Below are 27,422 nucleotides of genomic sequence, written 5' to 3'. Positions count from 1 at the left end.
GGATGTTGACGAGTGATCTCGTATTTGGTCGTTCCTTCCGGCACTTGTCTTTGCGATGTTTTCGACGGTCGCCTGTTGCCATATCGGCCCGCACCACCGTGTGTCACTCCCACATGTGGAGCGCACACGCTGCAAGCATTTAGGCCCTGACACTGCGGTTTTTCATCTCTGGCGGTACTCCGCAAGGATACCGCCCTTCGACTGTGCCATTCCAGCACTAATCGAAGTGCTAGGTTTTCCGGCCTGTTAGGAGACCGCTTCTGCAAAACGTGCGAGGAGATGTTTGCTGGTTGCGAGCTACCCGCCGATTTTCTAGCTGTACGTATTGTCCTTAATCCAAAGGTCACAGGTCACTGTCGGGCTAAGGACGTGTTCTTAACACTGATTATAAGTTGGTGGCACGAAGTGTGGCTTCACATCTTAAACAGGTAATGAATAAGGTACACTGGCGTTTCGAATCGAACCACCTTCACCGCTGCTTCTATATACCGTGATGCTGTCTTACTCACCCACCGCCGACGCTCGAACCCCGGCTTCAATTGATCTCTAGATTTCGCCGGTGCCTTCTCCCATCCTTACCTGCTGGCCGTTATGTCCCGGAAGGGTTTCGGGGAGCACTTCATAAGAGTCATCCGGCACTTCTTGGATGGAGCAAATTCCAGAATCATTGTGAACGGCTGCAGATCACGACCAATTCCCATCAGACGATCAGTTCGACAAGGCTGTCCCTTGTCAGTGTATTTTATCGCTTTGGCGCTGGACCCCATGCTGCGTGACATCGGACGGATGGTCGATGGTGTTCCTTTCCCAGGCGTCACCTTCCGCAGTGCGGCATACGCGGATGGTGTAGGTGTGTTTGTAGCAAACGCCAATGACATCGATTCGGTTCGCAGAGTCCTCCACGTTTATGAACGAGCATCCGGTGCCATGTTAAAATCCAACAAAATGGTGCTAATGCCACTAGGGCCACGATCATTGACCATCGAACGCCCATGCAACCGGATTGTAGGGGAACAACGCATCTTGGGTCTTGAGGTGACTGACTGTCCGCAGCGCATGTTAACACTCACGTGCAGGCGGATTCTCACGCGCATCAGAGGATTTTGCATGAGTCACACTGATCGACGACTCGACCTCCATCAACGAATCCAACTGATTAGTACATACATCCTATCACGGGCATAGTATGTAGCACAACTCCATACGCTACCGAAACAAACCAGCAGAGCCATCTCACAAACAGTATATTGCCTATTGTGGCGGCATGCACTATTCAAAGTTGATGCGCAGAATTGTACACTGCCAAAGGTCGATAGTGGCCTTGGACTCATTGACTTTTCCCGCAAATGTGCGGCAATCCTGATTCAAAGTATCGCCACTTTGCGTGAGATTGACCCAATTGGTACAACAGCGGTGCTTTTCGACCGTTATCGCCCACAATCGGCGCGTGCACCAGTATGTTTGACACATATTCCATTCCGGATGACGACAGTCAAGGACTATTACCTCAATCAAAGTTACGTCCTAACAGTGGCCACCGACAAGGCACGCACATCGAAGCGCCTTTACTAGGCGCTTCGAGGCCAGCCCACACCACATAAATTGGAGGACAGACGACCGTCGGTCATCTGGCACCAAGCTTGGGCTAATATCAACCACCCAGCCCTTCCCACAGAAGTTTCAGCGCTATGGTATCGCGTTGTAAACAATTTAATACCCACTAATCACCGCCTGGCGGCCATCCGCCTATGGCCCTCGGCTGCTTGCGGCCGATGTGGTGACGTAGACACCAGAGAGCATCGTCTCTTATGCCCTCACGTCACAGAAGTGTGGGACCTTGCACGTGTGCTATTAGCGCTGATCGGTGGGACTACACTGGACTATGTGTCAATCGACTGGTTCCTTACCCCTGATATTCAGACCAACCAACGAACACGACGTAACGCATTGGTGTGGCTCTTGGGCCACACCATTTTCACGATCTATGACCTTTGCCTCACCGATGCTGTCTCTTTCATGGACTACCTTTGGAGCCAGCATCGCCTGGCGGAATCTGACCGGAAATATACCATTACTTTTGCAAGATTTCTTAAAGTTGCAATGGTTCATGGTTATCAAAAGGTGTTCCGGGCTGACTAAGGCACCTCGTATAAGAATTGCCTGAGTGTACCCCTGGATCTTTGTCACTCAGACTTTCAAACTACCCTTGACTTACCCATACCCCAGATTTGATATTGGCCTTCAGGGCATCACTAGAGTAGACTGTTCTATGATACTGATAATATGGAAATTGGTAACACGGAAATTGTGTGAACCTTGTATGAAAAATTATTGGAAAATTGGAAAACATAATCTATCTTAGAGGATTATTACTTCGTTAATTCTATGGGCGATGGGATTATCTCGCCAGTTTCGTTTGAGTGTGCTGCCGTCGCTGTTTTTTTTTTATTTTGCCTTCATTTCTGTCTTTATTTATTTCTTTCTATTTAGTTTTTAACATCATCACTTGCTTCACACCTGGAGAGGGAGGTGTGTTTCTGAGTAGTGTGTCGTCGCCCCCAAGGCATAGCAGAGTATGCCTCCGCTTTTATTTTCGGTTTATGGCAATAAGTCTTGCTACTAACAACACCCTGCTTTACGTGCTGCGTCGACACTAGAGGATGGCGGCATTTTTGGAGAGGAAAAGGTAGGTCTATAGGGGAGGTAGGAGAGAAAAAAGTGTAGTATTTGTCTTATCAGCTTAATATCTGATACGTCCTGCATCACACGACCAGAATATTACACTCATTTTTGGCTTATGACGGAGTGCTAGGGGCTTGCTCCACCTCTGTCGCGGGTTGGCCCGCCATTGAAGTACCGCCGGGATCGGCCCACCTAAAATTAATTAAAACACAGCCTGAAATGGGTTAACTTTCTGCAGTGATCAGATATTCCGCTGGTAGCAAAACTTGTCGTAGTTGTTGATGTGCCCAGTAGTTAGTTGCTTACACACCACGATTTCTTTTCATTAATTTAAGATTATCTTAAGAATTTTTTTTTTTTTTTTTTGCGGTTAGCCGGACGGCACTTGCAGCCGCATTACGCTAGGCTGGTAATTTATGGGGGCACAGGACAGTGCCTTCCGATGCCTCGTTAGCGTCTCTTATGGTCCGGGCACAGATAATTTTAATTACATTTTTTGGAGTTATATCCTTAGCTCCTCGCAAACGTCGTCGTCGTCGCCGCCGCACGCACGCTGAATACGTGTGTACACACGCACACACACATATGCAGTAGGCGGTGGACGATGTAAGCACTCGGCTAGGTGTAGCTCGCGCCAGTATAGCTCGCACCGGCCTGACGCTGCTGTGGGGCGGCCTCACGGCTTCTCCACTGCCCTGGCAGCTAGCGGCGTTCAAATGGGAGTCGCAGTTTACTCCTCGACATGGAGGGTAGTACTGGGATGTTGACGAGTGATCTCGTATTTGGTCGTTCCTTCCGGCACTTGCCTTTGCGATGTTTTCGACAGTCGCCTGTTGCCATATCGGCCCGCACCACCTTGTGTCACTCCCACATGTGGAGCGCACACGCTGCAAGCATTTAGGGCCTGACACTGTGGTTTTTCATCTCTGGCCGTACTCCGCAAGGATACCGCCCTTCGATTGTGCCATTCCAGCACTAATCGAAGTGCTAGGTTTTCCGGCCTGTTAGGAGACCGCTTCTGCAAAACGTGCGAGGAGATGTTTGCTGGTTGCGAGCTACCCGCCGATTTTCTAGCTGTACGTATTGTCCGTAATCCAAAGGTCACAGGTCACTGTCGGGCTAAGGACGTGTTCTTAACACTGATTATAAGTTGGTGGCACGAAGTGTGGCTTCACGTCTTAAACAGGTAATGAATAAGGTACACTGGCGTTTCGAATCGAACCACCTTCACCGCTGCTTCTATACACCGTGATGCTGTCTTACTCACCCACCGCCGACGCTCGAACCCCGGCTTCAATTGATCTCTAGATTTCGCCGGTGCCTTCTCCCATCCTTACCTGCTGGCCGTTATGTCGCGGAAGGGTTTCGGGGAGCACTTCATAAGAGTCATCCGGCACTTCTTGGATGGAGCAAATTCCAGAATCATTGTGAACGGCTGCAGATCACGACCAATTCCCATCAGACGATCAGTTCGACAAGGCTGTCCCTTGTCAGTGTATTTTATCGCTTTGGCGCTGGACCCCATGCTGCGTGACATCGGACGGATGGTCGATGGTGTTCCTTTCCCAGGCGTCACCTTCTGCAGTGCGGCATACGCGGATGGTGTAGGTGTGTTTGTACCTAACGCCAATGACATCGATTCGGTTCGCCGAGTCCTCCACGTTTATGAACGAGCATCCGGTGCCATGTTAAAATCCAACAAAATGGTGCTAATGCCACTAGGGCCACGATCATTGACCATCGAACGCCCATGCAACCGGATTGTAGGGGAACAACGTATCTTGGGTCTTGAGGTGACTGACTGTCCGCAGCGCATGTTAACACTCACGTGCAGGCGGATTCTCACGCGCATCAGAGGATTTTGCATGAGCCACACTGATCGACGACTCGACCTCCATCAACGAATCCAACTGATTAGTACATACATCCTATCACGGGCATAGTATGTAGCACAACTCCATACGCTACCGAAACAAACCAGCAGAGCCATCTCACAAACAGTATATTGCCTATTGTGGCGGCATGCACTATTCAAAGTTGATGCGCAGAATTGTACACTGCCAAAGGTCGATAGTGGCCTTGGACTCATTGACTTTCCCCGCAAATGTGCGGCAATCCTGATTCAAAGTATCGCCACTTTGCGTGAGATTGACCCAGGTGGTACAACAGCGGTGCTTTTCGACCGTTATCGCCCACAATCGGCGCGTGCACCAGTATGTTTGACACATATTCCATTCCGGATGACGACAGTCAAGGACTATGACCTCAATCAAAGTTACGTCCTAACAGTGGCCACCGAAAAGGCACACACATCGAAGCGCCTTTACTAGGCGCTTCGAGGCCAGCCCACACCACATAAATTGGAGGACAGACGACCGTCGGTCATCTGGCACCAAGCTTGGGCTAATATCAACCACCCAGCCCTTCCCACAGAAGTTTCAGCGCTATGGTATCGCGTTGTAAACAATTTAATACCCACTAATCACCGCCTGGCGGCCATCCGCCTATGGCCCTCGGCTGCTTGCGGCCGATGTGGTGACGTAGACACCAGAGAGCATCGTCTCTTATGCCCTCACGTCACAGAAGTGTGGGACCTTGCACGTGTGCTATTAGCGCTGATCGGTGGGACTACACTGGACTATGTGTCAATCGACTGGTTCCTTACCCCTGATATTCAGACCAACCAACGAACACGACGTAACGCAATGGTGTGGCTCTTGGGCCACACCATTTTCACGATCTATGACCTTTGCCTCACCGATGCTGTCTCTTTCATGGACTACCTTTGGAGCCAGCATCGCCTGGCGGAATCTGACCGGAAATATACCATTACTTTTGCAAGATTTCTTAAAGTTGCAATGGTTCATGGTTATCAAAAGGTGTTCCGGGCTGACTAAGGCACCTCGTATAAGAATTGCCTGAGTGTACCCCTGGATCTTTGTCACTCAGACTTTCAAACTACCCTTGACTTACCCATACCCCAGATTTGATATTGGCCTTCAGGGCATCACTAGAGTAGACTGTTCTATGATACTGATAATATGGAAATTGGTAACACGGAAATTGTGTGAACCTTGTATGAAAAACTATTGGAAAATTGGAAAACACATAATCTATCTTAGAGGATTATTACTTCGTTAATTCTATGGGCGATGGGATTATCTCGCCAGTTTCGTTTGAGTGTGCTGCCGTCGCCGTTTTTTTTTTATTTTGCCTTCATTTCTGTCTTTATTTATTTCTTTCTATTTAGTTTTTAACATCATCACTTGCTTCGCACCTGGAGAGGGAGGTGTGTTTCTGAGTAGTGTGTCGTCGCCCCCAAGGCATAGCAGAGTATGCCTCCGCTTTTATTTTCGGTTTATGGCAATAAGTCTTGCTACTAACAACACCCTGCTTTACGTGCTGCGTCGACACTAAAGGATGGCGGCATTTTTGGAGAGGAAAAGGTAGGTCTATAGCGGAGGTAGGAGGGAAAAAAGTGTAGTATTTGTCTTATCAGCTTAATATCTGATACGTCCTGCATCACACGACCAGAATATTACACTCATTTTTGGCTTATGACGGAGTGCTAGGGGCTTGCTCCACCTCTGTCGCGGGTTGGCCCGGCATTGAAGTACCGCCGGGATCGGCCCACCTAAAATTAATTAAAACACAGCCTGAAATGGGTTAACTTTCTGCAGTGATCAGATATTCCGCTGGTAGCAAAACTTGTCGTAGTTGTTGATGTGCCCAGTAGTTAGTTGCTTACACACCACGATTTCTTTTCATTAATTTAAGATTATCTTAAGAATTTTTTTTTTTTTTTTGCGGTTAGCCGGACGGCACTTGCAGCCGCATTACGCTAGGCTGGTAATTTATGGGGGCACAGGACAGTGCCTTCGGATGCCTCGTTAGCGTCTCTTATGGTCCGGGCACAGATAATTTTAATTACATTTTTTGGAGTTATATCCTTAGCTCCTCGCGAACGTCGTCGTCGTCGCCGCCGCACGCACGCTGAATACGTGTGTACACACGCACACACACATATGCAGTAGGCGGTGGACGATGTAAGCACTCGGCTAGGTGTAGCTCGCGCCAGTATAGCTCGCACCGGCCTGACGCTGCTGTGGGGCGGCCTCACGGCTTCTCCACTGCCCTGGCAGCTAGCGGCGTTCAAATGGGAGTCGCAGTTTACTCCTCGACATGGAGGGTAGTACTGGGATGTTGACGAGTGATCTCGTATTTGGTCGTTCCTTCCGGCACTTGCCTTTGCGATGTTTTCGACGGTCGCCTGTTGCCATATCGGCCCGCACCACCGTGTGTCACTCCCACATGTGGAGCGCACACGCTGCAAGCATTTAGGCCCTGACACTGCGGTTTTTCATCTCTGGCGGTACTCCGCAAGGATACCGCCCTTCGATTGTGCCATTCCAGCACTAATCGAAGTGCTAGGTTTTCCGGCCTGTTAGGAGACCGCTTCTGCAAAACGTGCGAGGAGATGTTTGCTGGTTGCGAGCTACCCGCCGATGCTCTAGCTGTACGTATTGTCCTTAATCCAAAGGTCACAGGTCACTGTCGGGCTAAGGACGTGTTCTTAACACTGATTATAAGTTGGTGGCACGAAGTGTGGCTTCACATCTTAAACAGGTAATGAATAAGGTACTCTGGCGTTTCGAATCGAACCACCTTCACCGCTGCTTCTATATACCGTGATGCTGTCTTACTCACCCACCGCCGACGCTCGAACCCCGGCTTCAATTGATCTCTAGATTTCGCCGGTGCCTTCTCCCATCCTTACCTGCTGGCCGTTATGTCGCGGAAGGGTTTCGGGGAGCACTTCATAAGAGTCATCCGGCACTTCTTGGATGGAGCAAATTCCAGAATCATTGTGAACGGCTGCAGATCACGACCAATTCCCATCAGACGATCAGTTCGACAAGGCTGCCCCTTGTCAGTGTATTTTATCGCTTTGGCGCTGGACCCCATGCTGCGTGACATCGGACGGATGGTCGATGGTGTTCCTTTCCCAGGCGTCACCTTCCGCAGTGCGGCATACGCGGATGGTGTAGGTGTGTTTGTAGCAAACGCCAATGACATCGATTCGGTTCGCCGAGTCCTCCACGTTTATGAACGAGCATCCGGTGCCATGTTAAAATCCAACAAAATGGTGCTAATGCCACTAGGGCCACGATCATTGACCATCGAACGCCCATGCAACCGGATTGTAGGGGAACAACGTATCTTGGGTCTTGAGGTGACTGACTGTCCGCAGCGCATGTTAACACTCACGTGCAGGCGGATTCTCACGCGCATCAGAGGATTTTGCATGAGTCACACTGATCGACGACTCGACCTCCATCAACGAATCCAACTGATTAGTACATACATCCTATCACGGGCATAGTATGTAGCACAACTCCATACGCTACCGAAACAAACCAGCAGAGCCATCTCACAAACAGTATATTGCCTATTGTGGCGGCATGCACTATTCAAAGTTGATGCGCAGAATTGTACACTGCCAAAGGTCGATAGTGGCCTTGGACTCATTGACTTTCCCCGCAAATGTGCGGCAATCCTGATTCAAAGTATCGCCACTTTGCGTGAGATTGACCCAGGTCGTACAACAGCGGTGCTTTTCGACCGTTATCGCCCACAATCGGCGCGTGCACCAGTATGTTTGACACATATTCCATTCCGGATGACGACAGTCAAGGACTATTACCTCAATCAAAGTTACGTCCTAACAGTGGCCACCGACAAGGCACGCACATCGAAGCGCCTTTACTAGGCGCTTCGAGGCCAGCCCACACCACATAAATTGGAGGACAGACGACCGTCGGTCATCTGGCACCAAGCTTGGGCTAATATCAACCACCCAGCCCTTCCCACAGAAGTTTCAGCGCTATGGTATCGCGTTGTAAACAATTTAATACCCACTAATCACCGCCTGGCGGCCATCCGCCTATGGCCCTCGGCTGCTTGCGGCCGATGTGGTGACGTAGACACCAGAGAGCATCGTCTCTTATGCCCTCACGTCACAGAAGTGTGGGACCTTGCACGTGTGCTATTAGCGCTGATCGGTGGGACTACACTGGACTATGTGTCAATCGACTGGTTCCTTACCCCTGATATTCAGACCAACCAACGAACACGACGTAACGCAATGGTGTGGCTCTTGGGCCACACCATTTTCACGATCTATGACCTTTGCCTCACCGATGCTGTCTCTTTCATGGACTACCTTTGGAGCCAGCATCGCCTGGCGGAATCTGACCGGAAATATACCATTACTTTTGCAAGATTTCTTAAAGTTGCAATGGTTCATGGTTATCAAAAGGTGTTCCGGGCTGACTAAGGCACCTCGTATAAGAATTGCCTGAGTGTACCCCTGGATCTTTGTCACTCAGACTTTCAAACTACCCTTGACTTACCCATACCCCAGATTTGATATTGGCCTTCAGGGCATCACTAGAGTAGACTGTTCTATGATACTGATAATATGGAAATTGGTAACACGGAAATTGTGTGAACCTTGTATGAAAAATTATTGGAAAATTGGAAAACATAATCTATCTTAGAGGATTATTACTTCGTTAATTATATGGGCGATGGGATTATCTCGCCAGTTTCGTTTGAGTGTGCTGCCGCCGCTGTCTTTTTTTTATTTTGCCTTCATTTCTGTCTTTATTTATTTCTTTCTATTTAGTTTTTAACATCATCACTTGCTTCACACCTGGAGAGGGAGGTGTGTTTCTGAGTAGTGTGTCGTCGCCCCCAAGGCATAGCAGAGTATGCCTCCGCTTTTATTTTCGGTTTATGGCAATAAGTCTTGCTACTAACAACACCCTGCTTTACGTGCTGCGTCGACACTAGAGGATGGCGGCATTTTTGGAGAGGAAAAGGTAGGTCTATAGGGGAGGTAGGAGAGAAAAAAGTGTAGTATTTGTCTTATCAGCTTAATATCTGATACGTCCTGCATCACACGACCAGAATATTACACTCATTTTTGGCTTATGACGGAGTGCTAGGGGCTTGCTCCACCTCTGTCGCGGGTTGGCCCGCCATTGAAGTACCGCCGGGATCGGCCCACCTAAAATTAATTAAAACACAGCCTGAAATGGGTTAACTTTCTGCAGTGATCAGATATTCCGCTGGTAGCAAAACTTGTCGTAGTTGTTGATGTGCCCAGTAGTTAGTTGCTTACACACCACGATTTCTTTTCATTAATTTAAGATTATCTTAAGAATTTTTTTTTTTTTTTTTTTTTGCGGTTAGCCGGACGGCACTTCCAGCCGCATTACGCTAGGCTGGTAATTTATGGGGGCACAGGACAGTGCCTTCGGATGCCTCGTTAGCGTCTCTTATGGTCCGGGCACAGATAATTTTAATTACATTTTTTGGAGTTATATCCTTAGCTCCTCGCGAACGTCGTCGTCGTCGCCGCCGCACGCACGCTGAATAGGTGTGTACACACGCACACACACATATGCAGTAGGCGGTGGACGATGTAAGCACTCGGCTAGGTGTAGCTCGCGCCAGTATAGCTCGCACCGGCCTGACGCTGCTGTGGGGCGGCCTCACGGCTTCTCCACTGCCCTGGCAGCTAGCGGCGTTCAAATGGGAGTCGCAGTTTACTCCTCGACATGGAGGGTAGTACTGGGATGTTGACGAGTGATCTCGTATTTGGTCGTTCCTTCCGGCACTTGCCTTTGCGATGTTTTCGACGGTCGCCTGTTGCCATATCGGCCCGCACCACCGTGTGTCACTCCCACATGTGGAGCGCACACGCTGCAAGCATTTAGGGCCTGACACTGCGGTTTTTCATCTCTGGCGGTACTCCGCAAGGATACCGCCCTTCGATTGTGCCATTCCAGCACTAATCGAAGTGCTAGGTTTTCCGGCCTGTTAGGAGACCGCTTCTGCAAAACGTGCGAGGAGATGTTTGCTGGTTGCGAGCTACCCGCCGATGTTCTAGCTGTACGTATTGTCCTTAATCCAAAGGTCACAGGTCACTGTCGGGCTAAGGACAAGTTCTTAACACTGATTATAAGTTGGTGGCACGAAGTGTGGCTTCACATCTTAAACAGGTAATGAATAAGGTACTCTGGCGTTTCGAATCGAACCACCTTCACCGCTGCTTCTATATACCGTGATGCTGTCTTACTCACCCACCGCCGACGCTCGAACCCCGGCTTCAATTGATCTCTAGATTTCGCCGGTGCCTTCTCCCATCCTTACCTGCTGGCCGTTATGTCGCGGAAGGGTTTCGGGGAGCACTTCATAAGAGTCATCCGGCACTTCTTGGATGGAGCAAATTCCAGAATCATTGTGAACGGCTGCAGATCACGACCAATTCCCATCAGACGATCAGTTCGACAAGGCTGTCCCTTGTCAGTGTATTTTATCGCTTTGGCGCTGGACCCCATGCTGCGTGACATCGGATGGATGGTCGATGGTGTTCCTTTCCCAGGCGTCACCTTCCGCAGTGCGGCATACGCGGATGGTGTAGGTGTGTTTGTAGCAAACGCCAATGACATCGATTCGGTTCGCCGAGTCCTCCACGTTTATGAACGAGCATCCGGTGCCATGTTAAAATCCAACAAAATGGTGCTAATGCCACTAGGGCCACGATCATTGACCATCGAACGCCCATGCAACCGGATTGTAGGGGAACAACGTATCTTGGGTCTTGAGGTGACTGACTGTCCGCAGCGCATGTTAACACTCACGTGCAGGCGGATTCTCACGCGCATCAGAGGATTTTGCATGAGTCACACTGATCGACGACTCGACCTCCATCAACGAATCCAACTGATTAGCACATACATCCTATCACGGGCATAGTATGTAGCACAACTCCATACGCTACCGAAACAAACCAGCAGAGCCATCTCACAAACAGTATATTGCCTATTGTGGCGGCATGCACTATTCAAAGTTGATGCGCAGAATTGTACACTGCCAAAGGTCGATAGTGGCCTTGGACTCATTGACTTTCCCCGCAAATGTGCGGCAATCCTGATTCAAAGTATCGCCACTTTGCGTGAGATTGACCCAGGTCGTACAACAGCGGTGCTTTTCGACCGTTATCGCCCACAATCGGCGCGTGCACCAGTATGTTTGACACATATTCCATTCCGGATGACGACAGTCAAGGACTATTACCTCAATCAAAGTTACGTCCTAACAGTGGCCACCGACAAGGCACGCACATCGAAGCGCCTTTACTAGGCGCTTCGAGGCCAGCCCACACCACATAAATTGGAGGACAGACGACCGTCGGTCATCTGGCACCAAGCTTGGGCTAATATCAACCACCCAGCCCTTCCCACAGAAGTTTCAGCGCTATGGTATCGCGTTGTAAACAATTTAATACCCACTAATCACCGCCTGGCGGCCATCCGCCTATGGCCCTCGGCTGCTTGCGGCCGATGTGGTGACGTAGACACCAGAGAGCATCGTCTCTTATGCCCTCACGTCACAGAAGTGTGGGACCTTGCACGTGTGCTATTAGCGCTGATCGGTGGGACTACACTGGACTATGTGTCAATCGACTGGTTCCTTACCCCTGATATTCAGACCAACCAACGAACACGACGTAACGCAATGGTGTGGCTCTTGGGCCACACCATTTTCACGATCTATGACCTTTGCCTCACCGATGCTGTCTCTTTCATGGACTACCTTTGGAGCCAGCATCGCCTGGCGGAATCTGACCGGAAATATACCATTACTTTTGCAAGATTTCTTAAAGTTGCAATGGTTCATGGTTATCAAAAGGTGTTCCGGGCTGACTAAGGCACCTCGTATAAGAATTGCCTGAGTGTACCCCTGGATCTTTGTCACTCAGACTTTCAAACTACCCTTGACTTACCCATACCCCAGATTTGATATTGGCCTTCAGGGCATCACTAGAGTAGACTGTTCTATGATACTGATAATATGGAAATTGGTAACACGGAAATTGTGTGAACCTTGTATGAAAAATTATTGGAAAATTGGAAAACATAATCTATCTTAGAGGATTATTACTTCGTTAATTCTATGGGCGATCGGATTATCTCGCCAGTTTCGTTTGAGTGTGCTGCCGCCGCTGTTTTTTTTTTATTTTGCCTTCATTTCTGTCTTTATTTATTTCTTTCTATTTAGTTTTTAACATCATCACTTGCTTCACACCTGGAGAGGGAGGTGTGTTTCTGAGTAGTGTGTCGTCGCCCCCAAGGCATAGCAGAGTATGCCTCCGCTTTTATTTTCGGTTTATGGCAATAAGTCTTGCTACTAACAACACCCTGCTTTACGTGCTGCGTCGACACTAGAGGATGGCGGCATTTTTGGAGAGGAAAAGGTAGGTCTATAGGGGAGGTAGGAGAGAAAAAAGTGTAGTATTTGTCTTATCAGCTTAATATCTGATACGTCCTGCATCACACGACCAGAATATTACACTCATTTTTGGCTTATGACGGAGTGCTAGGGGCTTGCTCCACCTCTGTCGCGGGTTGGCCCGGCATTGAAGTACCGCCGGGATCGGCCCACCTAAAATTAATTAAAACACAGCCTGAAATGGGTTAACTTTCTGCAGTGATCAGATATTCCGCTGGTAGCAAAACTTGTCGTAGTTGTTGATGTGCCCAGTAGTTAGTTGCTTACACACCACGATTTCTTTTCATTAATTTAAGATTATCTTAAGAATTTTTTTTTTTTTTTTTTTTTTTGCGGTTAGCCGGACGGCACTTCCAGCCGCATTACGCTAGGCTGGTAATTTATGGGGGCACAGGACAGTGCCTTCAGATGCCTCGTTAGCGTCTCTTATGGTCCGGGCACAGATAATTTTAATTACATTTTTTGGAGTTATATCCTTAGCTCCTCGCGAACGTCGTCGTCGTCGCCGCCGCACGCACGCTGAATAGGTGTGTACACATGCACACACACATATGCAGTAGGCGGTGGACGATGTAAGCACTCGGCTAGGTGTAGCTCGCGCCAGTATAGCTCGCACCGGCCTGACGCTGCTGTGGGGCGGCCTCACGGCTTCTCCACTGCCCTGGCAGCTAGCGGCGTTCAAATGGGAGTCGCAGTTTACTCCTCGACATGGAGGGTAGTACTGGGATGTTGACGAGTGATCTCGTATTTGGTCGTTCCTTCCGGCACTTGCCTTTGCGATGTTTTCGACGGTCGCCTGTTGCCATATCGGCCCGCACCACCGTGTGTCACTCCCACATGTGGAGCGCACACGCTGCAAGCATTTAGGGCCTGACACTGCGGTTTTTCATCTCTGGCGGTACTCCGCAAGGATACCGCCCTTCGATTGTGCCATTCCAGCACTAATCGAAGTGCTAGGTTTTCCGGCCTGTTAGGAGACCCCTTCTGCAAAACGTGCGAGGAGATGTTTGCTGGTTGCGAGCTACCCGCCGATGTTCTAGCTGTACGTATTGTCCTTAATCCAAAGGTCACAGGCCACTGTCGGGCTAAGGACGTGTTCTTAACACTGATTATAAGTTGGTGGCACGAAGTGTGGCTTCACATCTTAAACAGGTAATGAATAAGGTACTCTGGCGTTTCGAATCGAACCACCTTCACCGCTGCTTCTATATACCGTGATGCTGTCTTACTCACCCACCGCCGACGCTCGAACCCCGGCTTCAATTGATCTCTAGATTTCGCCGGTGCCTTCTCCCATCCTTACCTGCTGGCCGTTATGTCGCGGAAGGGTTTCGGGGAGCACTTCATAAGAGTCATCCGGCACTTCTTGGATGGAGCAAATTCCAGAATCATTGTGAACGGCTGCAGATCACGACCAATTCCCATCAGACGATCAGTTCGACAAGGCTGTCCCTTGTCAGTGTATTTTATCGCTTTGGCGCTGGACCCCATGCTGCGTGACATCGGATGGATGGTCGATGGTGTTCCTTTCCCAGGCGTCACCTTCCGCAGTGCGGCATACGCGGATGGTGTAGGTGTGTTTGTAGCAAACGACAATGACATCGATTCGGTTCGCCGAGTCCTCCACGTTTATGAACGAGCATCCGGTGCCATGTTAAAATCCAACAAAATGGTGCTAATGCCACTAGGGCCACGATCATTGACCATCGAACGCCCATGCAACCGGATTGTAGGGGAACAACGTATCTTGGGTCTTGAGGTGACTGACTGTCCGCAGCGCATGTTAACACTCACGTGCAGGCGGATTCTCACGCGCATCAGAGGATTTTGCATGAGTCACACTGATCGACGACTCGACCTCCATCAACGAATCCAACTGATTAGTACATACATCCTATCACGGGCATAGTATGTAGCACAACTCCATACGCTACCGAAACAAACCAGCAGAGCCATCTCACAAACAGTATATTGCCTATTGTGGCGGCATGCACTATTCAAAGTTGATGCGCAGAATTGTACACTGCCAAAGGTCGATAGTGGCCTTGGACTCATTGACTTTCCCCGCAAATGTGCGGCAATCCTGATTCAAAGTATCGCCACTTTGCGTGAGATTGACCCAGGTCGTACAACAGCGGTGCTTTTCGACCGTTATCGCCCACAATCGGCGCGTGCACCAGTATGTTTGACACATATTCCATTCCGGATGACGACAGTCAAGGACTATTACCTCAATCAAAGTTACGTCCTAACAGTGGCCACCGACAAGGCACGCACATCGAAGCGCCTTTACTAGGCGCTTCGAGGCCAGCCCACACCACATAAATTGGAGGACAGACGACCGTCGGTCATCTGGCACCAAGCTTGGGCTAATATCAACCACCCAGCCCTTCCCACAGAAGTTTCAGCGCTATGGTATCGCGTTGTAAACAATTTAATACCCACTAATCACCGCCTGGCGGCCATCCGCCTATGGCCCTCGGCTGCTTGCGGCCGATGTGGTGACGTAGACACCAGAGAGCATCGTCTCTTATGCCCTCACGTCACAGAAGTGTGGGACCTTGCACGTGTGCTATTAGCGCTGATCGGTGGGACTACACTGGACTATGTGTCAATCGACTGGTTCCTTACCCCTGATATTCAGACCAACCAACGAACACGACGTAACGCAATGGTGTGGCTCTTGGGCCACACCATTTTCACGATCTATGACCTTTGCCTCACCGATGCTGTCTCTTTCATGGACTACCTTTGGAGCCAGCATCGCCTGGCGGAATCTGACCGGAAATATACCATTACTTTTGCAAGATTTCTTAAAGTTGCAATGGTTCATGGTTATCAAAAGGTGTTCCGGGCTGACTAAGGCACCTCGTATAAGAATTGCCTGAGTGTACCCCTGGATCTTTGTCACTCAGACTTTCAAACTACCCTTGACTTACCCATACCCCAGATTTGATATTGGCCTTCAGGGCATCACTAGAGTAGACTGTTCTATGATACTGATAATATGGAAATTGGTAACACGGAAATTGTGTGAACCTTGTATGAAAAATTATTGGAAAATTGGAAAACATAATCTATCTTAGAGGATTATTACTTCGTTAATTCTATGGGCGATGGGATTATCTCGCCAGTTTCGTTTGAGTGTGCTGCCGTCGCTGTTTTTTTTTTATTTTGCCTTCATTTCTGTCTTTATTTATTTCTTTCTATTTAGTTTTTAACATCATCACTTGCTTCACACCTGGAGAGGGAGGTGTGTTTCTGAGTAGTGTGTCGTCGCCCCCAAGGCATAGCAGAGTATGCCTCCGCTTTTATTTTCGGTTTATGGCAATAAGTCTTGCTACTAACAACACCCTGCTTTACGTGCTGCGTCGACACTAGAGGATGGCGGCATTTTTGGAGAGGAAAAGGTAGGTCTATAGGGGAGGTAGGAGAGAAAAAAGTGTAGTATTTGTCTTATCAGCTTAATATCTGATACGTCCTGCATCACACGACCAGAATATTACACTCATTTTTGGCTTATGACGGAGTGCTAGGGGCTTGCTCCACCTCTGTCGCGGGTTGGCCCGGCATTGAAGTACCGCCGGGATCGGCCCACCTAAAATTAATTAAAACACAGCCTGAAATGGGTTAACTTTCTGCAGTGATCAGATATTCCGCTGGTAGCAAAACTTGTCGTAGTTGTTGATGTGCCCAGTAGTTAGTTGCTTACACACCACGATTTCTTTTCATTAATTTAAGATTATCTTAAGAATTTTTTTTTTTTTTTGCGGTTAGCCGGACGGCACTTGCAGCCGCATTACGCTAGGCTGGTAATTTATGGGGGCACAGGACAGTGCCTTCGGATGCCTCGTTAGCGTCTCTTATGGTCCGGGCACAGATAATTTTAATTACATTTTTTGGAGTTATATCCTTAGCTCCTCACGAACGTCGTCGTCGTCGACGCCGCACGCACGCTGAATACGTGTGTACACACGCACACACACATATGCAGTAGGCGGTGGACGATGTAAGCACTCGGCTAGGTGTAGCTCGCGCCAGTATAGCTCGCACCGGCCTGACGCTGCTGTGGGGCGGCCTCACGGCTTCTCCACTGCCCTGGCAGCTAGCGGCGTTCAAATGGGAGTCGCAGTTTACTCCTCGACATGGAGGGTAGTACTGGGATGTTGACGAGTGATCTCGTATTTGGTCGTTCCTTCCGGCACTTGCCATTGCGATGTTTTCGACGGTCGCCTGTTGCCATATCGGCCCGCACCACCGTGTGTCACTCCCACATGTGGAGCGCACACGCTGCAAGCATTTAGGGCCTGACACTGCGGTTTTTCATCTCTGGCGGTACTCCGCAAGGATACCGCCCTTCGATTGTGCCATTCCAGCACTAATCGAAGTGCTAGGTTTTCCGGCCTGTTAGGAGACCGCTTCTGCAAAACGTGCGAGGAGATGTTTGCTGGTTGCGAGCTACCCGCCGATGTTCTAGCTGTACGTATTGTCCTTAATCCAAAGGTCACAGGTCACTGTCGGGCTAAGGACAAGTTCTTAACACTGATTATAAGTTGGTGGCACGAAGTGTGGCTTCACATCTTAAACAGGTAATGAATAAGGTACTCTGGCGTTTCGAATCGACCCACCTTCACCGCTGCTTCTATATACCGTGATGCTGTCTTACTCACCCACCGCCGACGCTCGAACCCCGGCTTCAATTGATCTCTAGATTTCGCCGGTGCCTTCTCCCATCCTTACCTGCTGGCCGTTATGTCGCGGAAGGGTTTCGGGGAGCACTTCATAAGAGTCATCCGGCACTTCTTGGATGGAGCAAATTCCAGAATCATTGTGAACGGCTGCAGATCACGACCAATTCCCATCAGACGATCAGTTCGACAAGGCTGTCCCTTGTCAGTGTATTTTATCGCTTTGGCGCTGGACCCCATGCTGCGTGACATCGGATGGATGGTCGATGGTGTTCCTTTCCCAGGCGTCACCTTCCGCAGTGCGGCATACGCGGATGGTGTAGGTGTGTTTGTAGCAAACGCCAATGACATCGATTCGGTTCGCCGAGTCCTCCACGTTTATGAACGAGCATCCGGTGCCATGTTAAAATCCAACAAAATGGTGCTAATGCCACTAGGGCCACGATCATTGACCATCGAACGCCCATGCAACCGGATTGTAGGGGAAAAACGTATCTTGGGTCTTGAGGTGACTGACTGTCCGCAGCGCGTGTTAACACTCACGTGCAGGCGGATTCTCACGCGCATCAGAGGATTTTGCATGAGTCACACTGATCGACGACTCGACCTCCATCAACGAATCCAACTGATTAGTACATACATCCTATCACGGGCATAGTATGTAGCATAACTCCATACGCTACCGAAACAAACCAGCAGAGCCATCTCACAAACAGTATATTGCCTATTGTGGCGGCATGCACTATTCAAAGTTGATGCGCAGAATTGTACACTGCCAAAGGTCGATAGTGGCCTTGGACTCATTGACTTTCCCCGCAAATGTGCGGCAATCCTGATTCAAAGTATCGCCACTTTGCGTGAGATTGACCCAGGTGGTACAACAGCGGTGCTTTTCGACCGTTATCGCCCACAATCGGCGCGTGCACCAGTATGTTTGACACATATTCCATTCCGGATGACGACAGTCAAGGACTATTACCTCAATCAAAGTTACGTCCTAACAGTGGCCACCGACAAGGCACGCACATCGAAGCGCCTTTACTAGGCGCTTCGAGGCCAGCCCACACCACATAAATTGGAGGACAGACGACCGTCGGTCATCTGGCACCAAGCTTGGGCTAATATCAACCACCCAGCCCTTCCCACAGAAGTTTCAGCGCTATGGTATCGCGTTGTAAACAATTTAATACCCACTAATCACCGCCTGGCGGCCATCCGCCTATGGCCCTCGGCTGCTTGCGGCCGATGTGGTGACGTAGACACCAGAGAGCATCGTCTCTTATGCCCTCACGTCACAGAAGTGTGGGACCTTGCACGTGTGCTATTAGCGCTGATCGGTGGGACTACACTGGACTATGTGTCAATCGACTGGTTCCTTACCCCTGATATTCAGACCAACCAACGAACACGACGTAACGCAATGGTGTGGCTCTTGGGCCACACCATTTTCACGATCTATGACCTTTGCCTCACCGATGCTGTCTCTTTCATGGACTACCTTTGGAGCCAGCATCGCCTGGCGGAATCTGACCGGATATATACAATTACTTTTGCAAGATTTCTTAAAGTTGCAATGGTTCATGGTTATCAAAAGGTGTTCCGGGCTGACTAAGGCACCTCGTATAAGAATTGCCTGAGTGTACCCCTGGATCTTTGTCACTCAGACTTTCAAACTACCCTTGACTTACCCATACCCCAGATTTGATATTGGCCTTCAGGGCATCACTAGAGTAGACTGTTCTATGATACTGATAATATGGAAATTGTTAACACGGAAATTGTGTGAACCTTGTATGAAAAACTATTGGAAAATTGGAAAACACATAATCTATCTTAGAGGATTATTACTTCGTTAATTCTATGGGCGATGGGATTATCTCGCCAGTTTCGTTTGAGTGTGCTGCCGTCGCTGTTTTTTTTTTTTTTATTTTGCCTTAATTTCTGTCTTTATTTATTTCTTTCTATTTAGTTTTTAACATCATCACTTGCTTCACACCTGGAGAGGGAGGTGTGTTTCTGAGTAGTGTGTCGTCGCCCCCAAGGCATAGCAGAGTATGCCTCCGCTTTTATTTTCGGTTTATGGCAATAAGTCTTGCTACTAACAACACCCTGCTTTACGTGCTGCGTCGACACTAGAGGATGGCGGCATTTTTGGAGAGGAAAAGGTAGGTCTATAGGGGAGGTAGGAGAGAAAAATAGTAGTATTTGTCTTATCAGCTTAATATCTGATACGTCCTGCATCACACGACCAGAATATTACACTCATTTTTGGCTTATGACGGAGTGCTAGGGGCTTGCTCCACCTCTGACGCGGGTTGGCCCGGCATTGAAGTACCGCCGGGATCGGCCCACCTAAAATTAATTAAAACACAGCCTGAAATGGGTTAACTTTCTGCAGTGATCAGATATTCCGCTGGTAGCAAAACTTGTCGTAGTTGTTGATGTGTCCAGTAGTTAGTTGCTTACACACCACGATTTCTTTTCATTAATTTAAGATTATCTTAAGAATTTTTTTTTTTTTTTTTTTTGCGGTTAGCCGGACGGCACTTGCAGCCGCATTACGCTAGGCTGGTAATTTATGGGGGCACAGGACAGTGCCTTCGGATGCCTCGTTAGCGTCTCTTATGGTCCGGGCACAGATAATTTTAATTACATTTTTTGGAGTTATATCCTTAGCTCCTCGCGAACGTCGTCGTCGTCGCCGCCGCACGCACGCTGAATACGTGTGTACACACGCACACACACATATGCAGTAGGCGGTGGACGATGTAAGCACTCGGCTAGGTGTAGCTCGCGCCAGTATAGCTCGCACCGGCCTGACGCTGCTGTGGGGCGGCCTCACGGCTTCTCCACTGCCCTGGCAGCTAGCGGCGTTCAAATGGGAGTCGCAGTTTACTCCTCGACATGGAGGGTAGTACTGGGATGTTGACGAGTGATCTCGTATTTGGTCGTTCCTTCCGGCACTTGCCTTTGCGATGTTTTCGACGGTCGCCTGTTGCCATATCGGCCCGCACCACCGTGTGTCACTCCCACATGTGGAGCGCACACGCTGCAAGCATTTAGGGCCTGACACTGCGGTTTTTCATCTCTGGCGGTACTCCGCAAGGATACCGCCCTTCGATTGTGCCATTCCAGCACTAATCGAAGTGCTAGGTTTTCCGGCCTGTTAGGAGACCGCTTCTGCAAAACGTGCGAGGAGATGTTTGCTGGTTGCGAGCTACCCGCCGATGTTCTAGCTGTACGTATTGTCCTTAATCCAAAGGTCACAGGTCACTGTCGGGCTAAGGACGTGTTCTTAACACTGATTATAAGTTGGTGGCACGAAGTGTGGCTTCACATCTTAAACAGGTAATGAATAAGGTACTCTGGCGTTTCGAATCGAACCACCTTCACCGCTGCTTCTATATACCGTGATGCTGTCTTACTCACCCACCGCCGACGCTCGAACCCCGGCTTCAATTGATCTCTAGATTACGCCGGTGCCTTCTCCCATCCTTACCTGCTGGCCGTTATGTCGCGGAAGGGTTTCGTGGAGCACTTCATAAGAGTCATCCGGCACTTCTTGGATGGAGCAAATTCCAGAATCATTGTGAACGGCTGCAGATCACGACCAATTCCCATCAGACGATCAGTTCGACAAGGCTGTCCCTTGTCAGTGTATTTTATCGCTTTGGCGCTGGACCCCATGCTGCGTGACATCGGATGGATGGTCGATGGTGTTCCTTTCCCAGGCGTCACCTTCCGCAGTGCGGCATACGCGGATGGTGTAGGTGTGTTTGTAGCAAACGCCAATGACATCGATTCGGTTCGCCGAGTCCTCCACGTTTATGAACGAGCATCCGGTGCCATGTTAAAATCCAACAAAATGGTGCTAATGCCACTAGGGCCACGATCATTGACCATCGAACGCCCATGCAACCGGATTGTAGGGGAACAACGTATCTTGGGTCTTGAGGTGACTGACTGTCCGCAGCGCATGTTAACACTCACGTGCAGGCGGATTCTCACGCGCATCAGAGGATTTTGCATGAGTCACACTGATCGACGACTCGACCTCCATCAACGAATCCAACTGATTAGTACATACATCCTATCACGGGCATAGTATGTAGCACAACTCCATACGCTACCGAAACAAACCAGCAGAGCCATCTCACAAACAGTATATTGCCTATTGTGGCGGCATGCACTATTCAAAGTTGATGCGCAGAATTGTACACTGCCAAAGGTCGATAGTGGCCTTGGACTCATTGACTTTCCCCGCAAATGTGCGGCAATCCTGATTCAAAGTATCGCCACTTTGCGTGAGATTGACCCAGGTGGTACAACAGCGGTGCTTTTCGACCGTTATCGCCCACAATCGGCGCGTGCACCAGTATGTTTGACACATATTCCATTCCGGATGACGACAGTCAAGGACTATTACCTCAATCAAAGTTACGTCCTAACAGTGGCCACCGACAAGGCACGCACATCGAAGCGCCTTTACTAGGCGCTTCGAGGCCAGCCCACACCACATAAATTGGAGGACAGACGACCGTCGGTCATCTGGCACCAAGCTTGGGCTAATATCAACCACCCTGCCCTTCCCACAGAAGTTTCAGCGCTATGGTATCGCGTTGTAAACAATTTAATACCCACTAATCACCGCCTGGCGGCCATCCGCCTATGGCCCTCGGCTGCTTGCGGCCGATGTGGTGACGTAGACACCAGAGAGCATCGTCTCTTATGCCCTCACGTCACAGAAGTGTGGGACCTTGCACGTGTGCTATTAGCGCTGATCGGTGGGACTACACTGGACTATGTGTCAATCGACTGGTTCCTTACCCCTGATATTCAGACCAACCAACGAACACGACGTAACGCAATGGTGTGGCTCTTGGGCCACACCATTTTCACGATCTATGACCTTTGCCTCACCGATGCTGTCTCTTTCATGGACTACCTTTGGAGCCAGCATCGCCTGGCGGAATCTGACCGGAAATATACCATTACTTTTGCAAGATTTCTTAAAGTTGCAATGGTTCATGGTTATCAAAAGGTGTTCCGGGCTGACTAAGGCACCTCGTATAAGAATTGCCTGAGTGTACCCCTGGATCTTTGTCACTCAGACTTTCAAACTACCCTTGACTTACCCATACCCCAGATTTGATATTGGCCTTCAGGGCATCACTAGAGTAGACTGTTCTATGATACTGATAATATGGAAATTGGTAACACGGAAATTGTGTGAACCTTGTATGAAAAACTATTGGAAAATTGGAAAACACATAATCTATCTTAGAGGATTATTACTTCGTTAATTCTATGGGCGATGGGATTATCTCGCCAGTTTCGTTTGAGTGTGCTGCCGTCGCTGTTTTTTTTTATTTTGCCTTCATTTCTGTCTTTATTTATTTCTTTCTATTTAGTTTTTAACATCATCACTTGCTTCACACCTGGAGAGGGAGGTGTGTTTCTGAGTAGTGTGTCGTCGCCCCCAAGGCATAGCAGAGTATGCCTCCGCTTTTATTTTCGGTTTATGGCAATAAGTCTTGCTACTAACAACACCCTGCTTTACGTGCTGCGTCGACACTAAAGGATGGCGACATTTTTGGAGAGGAAAAGGTAGGTCTATAGGGGAGGTAGGAGGGAAAAAAGTGTAGTATTTGTCTTATCAGCTTAATATCTGATACGTCCTGCATCACACGACCAGAATATTACACTCATTTTTGGCTTATGACGGAGTGCTAGGGGCTTGCTCCACCTCTGACGCGGGTTGGCCCGGCATTGAAGTACCGCCGGGATCGGCCCACCTAAAATTAATTAAAACACAGCCTGAAATGGGTTAACTTTCTGCAGTGATCAGATATTCCGCTGGTAGCAAAACTTGTCGTAGTTGTTGATGTGTCCAGTAGTTAGTTGCTTACACACCACGATTTCTTTTCATTAATTTAAGATTATCTTAAGAATTTTTTTTTTTTTTTTGCGGTTAGCCGGACGGCACTTCCAGCCGCATTACGCTAGGCTGGTAATTTATGGGGGCACAGGACAGTGCCTTCGGATGCCTCGTTAGCGTCTCTTATGGTCCGGGCACAGATAATTTTAATTACATTTTTTGGAGTTATATCCTTAGCTCCTCGCGAACGTCGTCGTCGTCGCCGCCGCACGCACGCTGAATACGTGTGTACACACGCACACACACATATGCAGTAGGCGGTGGACGATGTAAGCACTCGGCTAGGTGTAGCTCGCGCCAGTATAGCTCGCACCGGCCTGACGCTGCTGTGGGGCGGCCTCACGGCTTCTCCACTGCCCTGGCAGCTAGCGGCGTTCAAATGGGAGTCGCAGTTTACTCCTCGACATGGAGGGTAGTACTGGGATGTTGACGAGTGATCTCGTATTTGGTCGTTCCTTCCGGCACTTGCCTTTGCGATGTTTTCGACGGTCGCCTGTTGCCATATCGGCCCGCACCACCGTGTGTCACTCCCACATGTGGAGCGCACACGCTGCAAGCATTTAGGGCCTGACACTGCGGTTTTTCATCTCTGGCGGTACTCCGCAAGGATACCGCCCTTCGATTGTGCCATTCCAGCACTAATCGAAGTGCTAGGTTTTCCGGCCTGTTAGGAGACCGCTTCTGCAAAACGTGCGAGGAGATGTTTGCTGGTTGCGAGCTACCCGCCGATTTTCTAGCTGTACGTATTGTCCTTAATCCAAAGGTCACAGGTCACTGTCGGGCTAAGGACGTGTTCTTAACACTGATTATAAGTTGGTGGCACGAAGTGTGGCTTCACATCTTAAACAGGTAATGAATAAGGTACACTGGCGTTTCGAATCGAACCACCTTCACCGCTGCTTCTATATACCGTGATGCTGTCTTACTCACCCACCGCCGACGCTCGAACCCCGGCTTCAATTGATCTCTAGATTTCGCCGGTGCCTTCTCCCTGCCTTACCTGCTGGCCGTTATGTCGCGGAAGGGTTTCGTGGAGCACTTCATAAGAGTCATCCGGCACTTCTTGGATGGAGCAAATTCCAGAATCATTGTGAACGGCTGCAGATCACGACCAATTCCCATCAGACGATCAGTTCGACAAGGCTGTCCCTTGTCAGTGTATTTTATCGCTTTGGCGCTGGACCCCATGCTGCGTGACATCGGATGGATGGTCGATGGTGTTCCTTTCCCAGGCGTCACCTTCCGCAGTGCGGCATGCGCGGATGGTGTAGGTGTGTTTGTAGCAAACGCCAATGACATCGATTCGGTTCGCCGAGTCCTCCACGTTTATGAACGAGCATCCGGTGCCATGTTAAAATCCAACAAAATGGTGCTAATGCCACTAGGGCCACGATCATTGACCATCGAACGCCCATGCAACCGGATTGTAGGGGAACAACGTATCTTGGGTCTTGAGGTGACTGACTGTCCGCAGCGCATGTTAACACTCACGTGCAGGCGGATTCTCACGCGCATCAGAGGATTTTGCATGAGTCACACTGATCGACGACTCGACCTCCATCAACGAATCCAACTGATTAGTACATACATCCTATCACGGGCATAGTATGTAGCACAACTCCATACGCTACCGAAACAAACCAGCAGAGCCATCTCACAAACAGTATATTGCCTATTGTGGCGGCATGCACTATTCAAAGTTGATGCGCAGAATTGTACACTGCCAAAGGTCGATAGTGGCCTTGGACTCATTGACTTTCCCCGCAAATGTGCGGCAATCCTGATTCAAAGTATTGCCACTTTGCGTGAGATTGACCCAGGTGGTACAACAGCGGTGCTTTTCGACCGTTATCGCCCACAATCGGCGCGTGCACCAGTATGTTTGACACATATTCCATTCCGGATGACGACAGTCAAGGACTATTACCTCAATCAAAGTTACGTCCTAACAGTGGCCACCGACAAGGCACGCACATCGAAGCGCCTTTACTAGGCGCTTCGAGGCCAGCCCACACCACATAAATTGGAGGACAGACGACCGTCGGTCATCTGGCACCAAGCTTGGGCTAATATCAACCACCCAGCCCTTCCCACAGAAGTTTCAGCGCTATGGTATCGCGTTGTAAACAATTTAATACCCACTAATCACCGCCTGGCGGCCATCCGCCTATGGCCCTCGGCTGCTTGCGGCCGATGTGGTGACGTAGACACCAGAGAGCATCGTCTCTTATGCCCTCACGTCACAGAAGTGTGGGACCTTGCACGTGTGCTATTAGCGCTGATCGGTGGGACTACACTGGACTATGTGTCAATCGACTGGTTCCTTACCCCTGATATTCAGACCAACCAACGAACACGACGTAACGCAATGGTGTGGCTCTTGGGCCACACCATTTTCACGATCTATGACCTTTGCCTCACCGATGCTGTCTCTTTCATGGACTACCTTTGGAGCCAGCATCGCCTGGCGGAATCTGACCGGAAATATACCATTACTTTTGCAAGATTTCTTAAAGTTGCAATGGTTCATGGTTATCAAAAGGTGTTCCGGGCTGACTAAGGCACCTCGTATAAGAATTGCCTGAGTGTACCCCTGGATCTTTGTCACTCAGACTTTCAAACTACCCTTGACTTACCCATACCCCAGATTTGATATTGGCCTTCAGGGCATCACTAGAGTAGACTGTTCTATGATACTGATAATATGGAAATTGGTAACACGGAAATTGTGTGAACCTTGTATGAAAAACTATTGGAAAATTGGAAAACACATAATCTATCTTAGAGGATTATTACTTCGTTAATTCTATGGGCGATGGGATTATCTCGCCAGTTTCGTTTGAGTGTGCTGCCGTCGCTGTTTTTTTTTTATTTTGCCTTCATTTCTGTCTTTATTTATTTCTTTCTATTTAGTTTTTAACATCATCACTTGCTTCACACCTGGAGAGGGAGGTGTGTTTCTGAGTAGTGTGTCGTCGCCCCCAAGGCATAGCAGAGTATGCCTCCGCTTTTATTTTCGGTTTATGGCAATAAGTCTTGCTACTAACAACACCCTGCTTTACGTGCTGCGTCGACACTAAAGGATGGCGGCATTTTTGGGGAGGAAAAGGTAGGTCTATAGGGGAGGTAGGAGGGAAAAAAGTGTAGTATTTGTCTTATCAGCTTAATATCTGATACGTCCTGCATCACACGACCAGAATATTACACTCATTTTTGGCTTATGACGGAGTGCTAGGGGCTTGCACCACCTCTGACGCGGGTTGGCCCGGCATTGAAGTACCGCCGGGATCGGCCCACCTAAATTTAATTAAAACACAGCCTGAAATGGGTTAACTTTCTGCAGTGATCAGATATTCCGCTGGTAGCAAAACTTGTCGTAGTTGTTGATGTGCCCAGTAGTTAGTTGCTTACACACCACGATTTCTTTTCATTAATTTAAGATTATCTTAAGAATTTTTTTTTTTTTTTTTTTTTGCGGTTAGCCGGACGACACTTCCAGCCGCATTACGCTAGGCTGGTAATTTATGGGGGCACAGGACAGTGCCTTCGGATGCCTCGTTAGCGTCTCTTATGGTCCGGGCACAGATAATTTTAATTACATTTTTTGGAGTTATATCCTTAGCTCCTCGCGAACGTCGTCGTCGTCGCCGCCGCACGCACGCTGAATACGTGTGTACACACGCACACACACATATGCAGTAGGCGGTGGACGATGTAAGCACTCGGCTAGGTGTAGCTCGCGCCAGTATAGC

The 27,422-nt window shown here is 49.2% G+C and overlaps 6 non-coding genes and 2 pseudogenes across 6 annotated transcripts; all 8 read left to right on the top strand.

The window, feature by feature from the left end:
• The first annotated feature begins 2,688 nt into the window (after positions 1–2,688).
• Positions 2,689–2,879, top strand: LOC124769617. The gene has a single exon (XR_007013030.1). It is a non-coding gene; the product is annotated as a U2 spliceosomal RNA (small nuclear RNA).
• Positions 2,880–6,110: 3,231 nt separating this feature from the next.
• On the top strand, positions 6,111–6,321 carry LOC124769524 (annotated as a pseudogene).
• Positions 6,322–9,568: 3,247 nt separating this feature from the next.
• LOC124769616 lies at positions 9,569–9,759 on the top strand. Its single transcript, XR_007013029.1, has one exon. It is a non-coding gene; the product is annotated as a U2 spliceosomal RNA (small nuclear RNA).
• Positions 9,760–13,011: 3,252 nt separating this feature from the next.
• Positions 13,012–13,202, top strand: LOC124769485. The gene has a single exon (XR_007013008.1). It is a non-coding gene; the product is annotated as a U2 spliceosomal RNA (small nuclear RNA).
• A 3,254-nt stretch (positions 13,203–16,456) lies between these two features.
• On the top strand, positions 16,457–16,647 carry LOC124769484. The gene has a single exon (XR_007013007.1). It is a non-coding gene; the product is annotated as a U2 spliceosomal RNA (small nuclear RNA).
• Positions 16,648–19,899: 3,252 nt separating this feature from the next.
• Positions 19,900–20,089, top strand: LOC124769633. The gene has a single exon (XR_007013034.1). It is a non-coding gene; the product is annotated as a U2 spliceosomal RNA (small nuclear RNA).
• Positions 20,090–23,341: 3,252 nt separating this feature from the next.
• LOC124769593 lies at positions 23,342–23,532 on the top strand. The gene has a single exon (XR_007013027.1). It is a non-coding gene; the product is annotated as a U2 spliceosomal RNA (small nuclear RNA).
• Positions 23,533–26,761: 3,229 nt separating this feature from the next.
• On the top strand, positions 26,762–26,972 carry LOC124769619 (annotated as a pseudogene).
• Positions 26,973–27,422: the final 450 nt, after the last annotated feature.

The sequence above is a fragment of the Schistocerca piceifrons genome, unplaced genomic scaffold (assembly GCF_021461385.2).
Source record: "Schistocerca piceifrons isolate TAMUIC-IGC-003096 unplaced genomic scaffold, iqSchPice1.1 HiC_scaffold_701, whole genome shotgun sequence".
Lineage (NCBI taxonomy): Eukaryota > Metazoa > Arthropoda > Insecta > Orthoptera > Acrididae > Schistocerca > Schistocerca piceifrons.
This window is presented reverse-complemented; position numbering and strand designations above follow the sequence as displayed.